This window comes from Montipora foliosa, chromosome 4, assembly GCF_036669935.1.
Source record: "Montipora foliosa isolate CH-2021 chromosome 4, ASM3666993v2, whole genome shotgun sequence".
Taxonomy (NCBI): Eukaryota; Metazoa; Cnidaria; class Anthozoa; order Scleractinia; family Acroporidae; genus Montipora; species Montipora foliosa.
The window spans coordinates 37,676,593-37,684,092 of record NC_090872.1 but is presented as its reverse complement, the minus strand read 5'-3'; the positions used below and the strand labels follow the sequence as shown (position 1 = coordinate 37,684,092).

General features: G+C 42.2%; 6 non-coding genes across 6 annotated transcripts; 1 reads left to right on the top strand and 5 right to left on the bottom strand.

Moving 5' to 3' along the window:
• Positions 1 to 365: 365 nt before the first annotated feature.
• Positions 366 to 450, bottom strand: Trnar-ccu (transfer RNA arginine (anticodon CCU)). The gene is given in 2 exon segments: positions 366 to 401; positions 414 to 450. It is a non-coding gene; the product is annotated as a tRNA-Arg (tRNA).
• Positions 451 to 1,736: 1,286 nt separating this feature from the next.
• Positions 1,737 to 1,809, bottom strand: Trnak-cuu (transfer RNA lysine (anticodon CUU)). Its single transcript has one exon. It is a non-coding gene; the product is annotated as a tRNA-Lys (tRNA).
• Positions 1,810 to 3,131: 1,322 nt separating this feature from the next.
• On the bottom strand, positions 3,132 to 3,216 carry Trnar-ccu (transfer RNA arginine (anticodon CCU)). Its single transcript is given in 2 exon segments — positions 3,132 to 3,167; positions 3,180 to 3,216. It is a non-coding gene; the product is annotated as a tRNA-Arg (tRNA).
• A 1,729-nt stretch (positions 3,217 to 4,945) lies between these two features.
• Trnak-cuu (transfer RNA lysine (anticodon CUU)) lies at positions 4,946 to 5,018 on the bottom strand. The gene has a single exon. It is a non-coding gene; the product is annotated as a tRNA-Lys (tRNA).
• Positions 5,019 to 5,676: 658 nt separating this feature from the next.
• Trnar-ccu (transfer RNA arginine (anticodon CCU)) lies at positions 5,677 to 5,761 on the bottom strand. Its single transcript is given in 2 exon segments — positions 5,677 to 5,712; positions 5,725 to 5,761. It is a non-coding gene; the product is annotated as a tRNA-Arg (tRNA).
• A 1,045-nt stretch (positions 5,762 to 6,806) lies between these two features.
• Positions 6,807 to 6,917, top strand: Trnai-uau (transfer RNA isoleucine (anticodon UAU)). The gene is made up of 2 exons: positions 6,807 to 6,844; positions 6,882 to 6,917. It is a non-coding gene; the product is annotated as a tRNA-Ile (tRNA).
• The last annotated feature ends 583 nt before the right edge of the window (positions 6,918 to 7,500 follow it).

Here is a 7,500-nt window from a genome sequence, read left to right as displayed (position 1 = left end):
TTAATGACGATCGCGCAATAACTTTGAGAATTCGTGGAAAAAGTCATTACTCTTTTTGTCTACAACTTTGAAAAGGGGGAAATCGGTGAACTGATACGTGGCATCCAGTTTCATAGAAATTTATGACCGAGATTGCTGGTTACTACGGATCTTGAAGCAACGCTGGGAAGTAGTGGTGTCCGAGTTTGGCGAACAAAGGGTGCTCCGCTTTGGCGAATTTTGACTTGGTGGCGTTCTCAATCTCGCCATTTGGGAAGAAAAGGAAGAGTTCTTTCAAAGGTGTGCACCTTGTAGGGAAGAATTTGGGAAGAAAAGGGAGAGTTCTTTCAAAGGTGTGCACCTTGTAGCGAGAGAGTGAGTCCAAACACCTCCGACGGGACTTGAACCCGCAATCTTCGGCTTTCCTTTTGCAGTAGGAGGCCGACGCCTTATCCATTAGGCCACGGAGGCAAACTTAGTGACTATTCAAAGCGTTGATGTACTGGTGAGCGGTGAAATATATTTCGTTAAGCTTCCTTTCTTTGATCGAAATGACAGATGGTTCTTTGAGAGCCACAGTGCTTTTCAAGTTTATGAAAGGACGTTGATCAAATCCCAAGGCTTAACTTCAGTGGCAGTTTGTGTACGTTTACGTGCAAGGTACCGTGGTTCAGTTGGTCATGGGTTCAACTCCCATCGGTGCCTTACGTTTTATTGATGTTCAGGTGACGTTTGTTGAAATTTGACTTCCATGACAATCATTGTACGTGGTTGTGCATAATAATCCCGTTGAGGGGAACGCATTAATGAGGTCGCATCGTTCTCACTAGACAAATCAAAAGATGATGCATGTTACAGCATCTCATTTCGGCTTCATCTTCGAGGAGAAAGCTTAGGATGCGTTCGATTGACCGTATTCCGGAATAGGAATATATGGAATATAAGTTAGAAATCCTTTCTTTTACGGAGATTCACATTAAAATTGTCAAACATCTGCTAAAATGCTATTTTAAACATATTTTTATTATTCTTGCTGCTTTGAAACGCGCCAAACATAACGTTTTAATCATTACTCCACGTATTCTTATTCCGGAATGAGGTCAATCGAACGAGACCCTAATCGATTTACACTGAGTTGGAAATTGTCCTTGGAACGTACACGAACCCATGACTTCTTATCTCAAAGCTAGCATTTCACACTCCATTTTCTCAGCGGAACCTTTCTTTAATAATAACCAAACTCTGTTACGATTTCGCAAAAACAACGGGTGCTCGCTTCCATAGAGGCGGACACAACCGACGAGTTACTTCAAGTAGTAGGCTGCCATTTCGGAAAAGTCTGATTTTTACTTGTGGTTGCAGCTCTTGACTTCATAAAGACTATCCCAAGAGGCGAACTAAAGGTACAACGTCGTTAATGGGCCAAACGAAGATTTGATTTAAGGCAGCAAAGCCGCGTAATAGAACTAGAACACGGCAAACAAAAGAAAGGACTTTTCAACCGCTAACCGCTGTCCAACTTGCATGTCAGATTCATCAAAATCCGATTACTTGTGGAAATTGTGTTTGGCACCGCAAGTGTTATTACTTCTGTTGCTTTAGCTCAGTTTCAGCTCTAACTTTTGCATTTGAAGTCGATGTTCTAACGTCCGTGACTCCCTGGAAATCTATCAAGTTGATACTCTACGAAAAAACAAAATTGATACTTATACAAAAAGAACACAAGAGCGTTTAGTAAGCCAGCAATAGAGATGCACCGCCCAACGTGGGGCTCGAACCCACGACCCTGAGATTAAGAGTCTCATGCTCTACCGACTGAGCTAGCCGGGTTCCTTCCTTCACCAGTGTTGGCGGAACGTTAAATAACAATATGAGACGGGTATGCCTGGGCTCAGTGAGGCATATCCACCCTGTTCGGTTCTTCAAATACGGGCATTTCGGGCTTGATCATACTGAGATACTGCCGAACATTTATAATTATTATTATTATTATTATTATTATTATTATTATTATTATTATTATTATTATTATTTTTATTATTATGGGTGTCGTGGGAAAGGACACTCGAAAGACAATTGAAGGGTCATCGGGAAGCCACCTGGTGGTTCGTGGGGGACAATCCACTCCGAGTACAAATGTCATAGCTCCCGTAGAACACTAGGTTAGAGCGTCGTACTTATAAGCAGTATTGGCAACGGCCACTTAAGGTGCTGGAGTAATGCGAAGGTCGCGGGTTCGATCCCCGCCGTGAGCAAGCTTATTTTAACGACTCTGGTGTCGGCTTTAATGTCAATTGTCAAAGCTTCCTTTGAACACAGACAGGCACAGCTACTTTCTCGACTATATTACCATACAATTTCTCTAAATCAATATGTTACCATAGTTTCTCACTTTCTCAAGTATGACACTATAGTGCTATAGACTCAATGGGCTAATTGAGTGTTTTGCTCCAGGTATTTCCATATCATCACAAAAAATCTTAATCCCGAGAGATTTAAATTGGGTTCAACATTGAGTTAGCCGCTTAGGTCTACTCGAGGTTATGAAAAATGGTTGATCAAATCCTGAGGATTATCATCGTCAATCTCGCACTCAACGTTAAAATGAATGACCAAATTCAGTTTATCGCTCACCAAAAGCTTTCATCACTTTGCCGAAGCCGAGTTTTGCAGGTGTTCTCAACTATTACTTGTATTTGAAGGAAGATCAGCACGGCGACACGGATGTCCTTTCACCGGCTGACCTGTTGGAAAGACAGCTTCGGATTGGGTACCATTCTGTTTCAACCCCAGCCGAAAAGATGGTGACCTCAACCCATAATGCAACCTTTCCCCCCTTTTCAATGACGATCGCGCAATAACTTTGAGAATTCGTGGAAAAAGTCATTACTCTTTTTGTCTACAACTTTGAAAAGGGGGAAATCGGTGAACTGATACGTGGCATCCAGTTTCATAGAAATTTATGACCGAGATTGCTGGTTACTACGGATCTTGAAGCAACGCTGGGAAGTAGTGGTGTCCGAGTTTGGCGAACAAAGGGTGCTCCGCTTTGGCGAATTTTGACTTGGTGGCGTTCTCAATCTCGCCATTTGGGAAGAAAAGGGAGAGTTCTTTCAAAGGTGTGCACCTTGTAGCGAGAGAGTGAGTCCAAACACCTCCGACGGGACTTGAACCCGCAATCTTCGGCTTTCCTTTTGCAGTAGGAGGCCGACGCCTTATCCATTAGGCCACGGAGGCAAACTTAGTGACTATTCAAAGCGACTTGATGTAGTGGTGAGCGGTGAAATATATTTCGTTAAGCTTCCTTTCTTTGATCGAAATGACATATGGTTCTTTGAGAGCCACAGTGCTTTTCAAGTTTATGAAAGGACGTTGATCAAATCCCAAGGCTTAACTTCAGTGGCAGTTTGTGTACGTTTACGTGCAAGGTACCGTAGCTCAGTTGGTCATGGGTTCAACTCCCATCGGTGCCTTACGTTTTATTGATGTTCAGGTGAGGTTTGTTGAAATTTGACTTCCATGACAATCATTGTACGTGATTGTGCATAATAATCCCGTTGAGGGGAACGCGTTAATGAGGTCGCATCGTTCTCACTAGACAAATCAAAAGATGATGCATGTTACAGCATCTCATTTCGGCTTCATCTTCGAGGAGAAAGCTTAGGATGCGTTCGATTGACCGTATTCCGGAATAGGAATATCTGGAATATAAGTTAGAAATCCTTCCTTTTACGGAGATTCACATTAAAATTGTCAAACATCTGCTAAAATGCTATTTTAAACATATTTTTATTATTCTTGCTGCTTTGAAACGCGCCAAACATAACGTTTTAATCATTACTCCACGTATTCTTATTCCGGAATGAGGTCAATCGAACGAGACCCTAATCGATTTACACTGAGTTGGAAATTGTCCTTGGAACGTACACGAACCCATGACTTCTAATCTCAAAGCTAGCATTTCACACTCCATTTTCTCAGCGGAACCTTTCTTTAATAATAACCAAACTCTGTTCACAATTTACAGGCTATCGTCGTCGTGAATTGGAATGCATTAATGAGGCCACATACTTTTCCTTAGACAAATCAAAAGATGATGCGTTTTAGAGCATCTCATCTCGGCTTGAGCTTTGAGGAACAAGCTTAATAGACCTAATCGGCTAACTCAATGTTGTACCCAATTCAAATATCCCTGCATTAGGATTTTTTTGTGTATTGTATGTAGCATTCATATTTAAATGATATCGAAATACCTGGAACAAACCTTTTTATTCCCAAAAGGGTTTGAATTGGATACAGGTAGCCTATTAGGTCTGTCGATTTCGTCGGAGTTGGAAATTGGCCTTGGAATGTACACGAACCTATGACTTCTGCTTACAATTTACAGGCTATGGTCGTCCATCTTTGCACCCTTCTAGTATAAAGTTTCAAACGCCCTTTTAGTGATGTCATTTTGTGACAGGTTACGATTTCGCAAAAACAACGGGTGCTCGCTTCCATAGAGGCGGACACAACCGACGAGTTACTTCAAGTAGTAGGCTGCCATTTCGGAAAAGTCTGATTTTTACTTGTGGTTGCAACTCTTGACTTCATAAAGACTATCCCAAGAGGCGAACTAAAGGTGCAACGTCGTTAATGGGCCAAACGAAGATTTGATTTAAGGCAGCAAAGCCGCGTAATAGAACAAGAACACGGCAAACAAAACAAAGGACCCTTCAACCGCTGTCCAACTTGCATGTCAAATTCATCAAAATCCGATTACTTGTGGAAATTGTGTTTGGCACCGCAAGTGTTATTACTTCTGTTGCTTTAGCTCAGTTTCAGCTCTAACTTTTGCATTTGAAGTCGATGTTCTAACGTCCGTGACTCCCTGGAAATCTATCAAGTTGATACTCTACGAAAAAACAAAACTGATACTTATACAAAAAGAACACAAGAGCGTTTAGTAAGCCAGCAATAAAGAAACCGCCCAACGTGGGGCTCGAACCCACGACCCTGAGATTAAGAGTCTCATGCTCTACCGACTGAGCTAGCCGGGCTCCTCCCTTCACCAGTATTGACGGAACGTTAAATAACAATATGAGACGGGTATGCCTGGACTCAGTGAGGCATATCCACCCTGTTCGGTTCTTCAAATACGGGCATTTCGGGCTTGATCATACTGAGATACTGCCGAACATTTATAATTATTTACTTTGCCGAAGCCGAGTTTTGCAGGTGTTCTCAACTATTACTTGTATTTGAAGGAAGATCAGCATGGCGACATGGATGTCCTTTTACCGGCTGACCTGTTAGAAGGACAGCTTCGGATTGGGTACCATGCTGTTTCAACCCCAGCCGAAAAGATGGTGACCTCAACCCATAATGCAACCTTTCCCCCCCTTTTCAATGACGATCGCGCAATAACTTTGAGAATTCGTGGAAAAAGTCATTACTCTTTTTGTCTACAACTTTGAAAAGGGGGGAATCGGTGAACTGATACGTGGCATCCAGTTTCATAGAAATTTATGACAGAGATTGCTGGTTACTACGGATCTTGAAGCAATGCTGGGAAGTGGTGGTGTCCGAGTTTGGCGAACAAAGGGTGCTCCGCTTTGGCGAATTTTGATTTGGTAGCGTTCTCAATCTCGCCATTTGGGAAGAAAAGGGAGAGTTCTTTCAAAGGTGTGCACCTTGTAGCGAAAGAGTGAGTCCAAACACCTCCGACGGGACTTGAACCCGCAATCTTCGGCTTTCCTTTTGCAGGAGGAGGCCGACGCCTTATCCATTAGGCCACGGAGGCAAACTTAGTGACTATTCAAAGCGACTTGATGTACTGGTGAGCAGTGAAATATATTTCGTTAAGCTTCCTTTCTTTGATCGAAATGACAGATGGTTCTTTGAGAGCCACAGTGCTTTTCAAGTTTATGAAAGGACGTTGATCAAATCCCAAGGCTTAACTTCAGTGGCAGTTTGTGTACGTTTACGTTCAAGGTACCGTAGCTCAGTTGGTCATGGGTTCAACTCCCATCGGTGCCTTACGTTTTATTGATGTTCAGGTGAGGTTTGTTGAAATTTGACTTCCATGACAATCATTGTACGTGGTTGTGCATAATCACGTTGAGGGGAACGCATTAATGAGGTCGCATCGTTCTCACTAGACAAATCAATAGATGATGCATGTTACAGCATCTCATTTCGGCTTCATCTTCGAGGAGAAAGCTTAGGATGCGTTCGATTGACCGTATTCCGGAATAGGAATATCTGGAATATAAGTTAGAAATCCTTCTTTTTACGGAGATTCACATTAAAATTGTCAAACATCTGCTAAAATGCTATTTTAAACATATTTTTATTATTCTTGCTGCTTTGAAACGCGCCAAATTAAACATAACGTTTTAATCATCACTCCATGTATTCTTATTCCGGAATGAGGTCAATCGAACGAGACCCTAATCGATTTACACTGAGTTGGAAATTGTCCTTGGAATGTACACGAATCCATGACTTCTCATCTCAAAGCTAGCATTTCACACTTCATCTTCAGACAGAGGTGAACCTATCTTTAACCAAGTTCTGCTTACAATTTACAGGCTATGGTCGTCCATCTTTGCACCCTTCTAGTATAAAGTTTCAAGCGCCCTTTTAGTGATGTCATTTTGTGACAGATTACGATTTTGCAAAAACAACAGGTGGGCTTGGGCTTGATCATACTGAGATACTGCCGAACATTTATAATTATTATTATTATGGGTTTCGTGGGAAAGGACACTCGAAAGACAATTGAAGGGTCATCGGGAAGCCACCTGGTGGTTCTTGGACAATCCACTACGATTACGACTGTCATAGCTCCCGTAGCACAGTAGGTTAGAGCGTCGTACTTATAAGCAGTGCTGGCAACGGTCACTTAAGGTGCTGGAGTAATGCGAAGGTCGCGGGTTCGATCCCCGCCGGGAGCAAGCTTATTTTAATGACTACGACTCTGGTGTCGGCTTTTTAATGTCAATTGTCAAAGCTTCCTTTGAACACAGACAGGCACAGCTACTTTCTCAACTATATTACCATACAATTTCTCTAAATCGATATGTTACCATAGTTTCTTACTTTCTTAAGTATGTCACTATAGTGCTATAGACTCCATCGGCTGTTTGAGTGTTGGACCCAATTCAAACCCTCTGGGAATAAAGCGTTTTGCTCCAGGTATTTCCATATCTTCTAAATATCTATGCTACAGTATCATGGAAATACAATACACAAAGAATCTTAATCCCAAGAGATTTAAATTGGGTATGTAGGGCCTATACAGTTAGGTTAAGGAATACGGTGTTAACCCCTCTCAGCAACAAAACTGTAGCAAGGAATCATGGGAAGAATAAAGACACGAGGTTTTAGTTGTCCGCCATTTTAGAATGTGTGTGTGTTTTAAGTGCGAGTCCGAATCCATGCTTCCGTCCGCTCAGTGTGCAACATTTGGTGGCCTGTCCGGGAGATATGAAAGAAAATAAGACAACGTTTTAAGCAATCGATGAGGACGGGAACGAG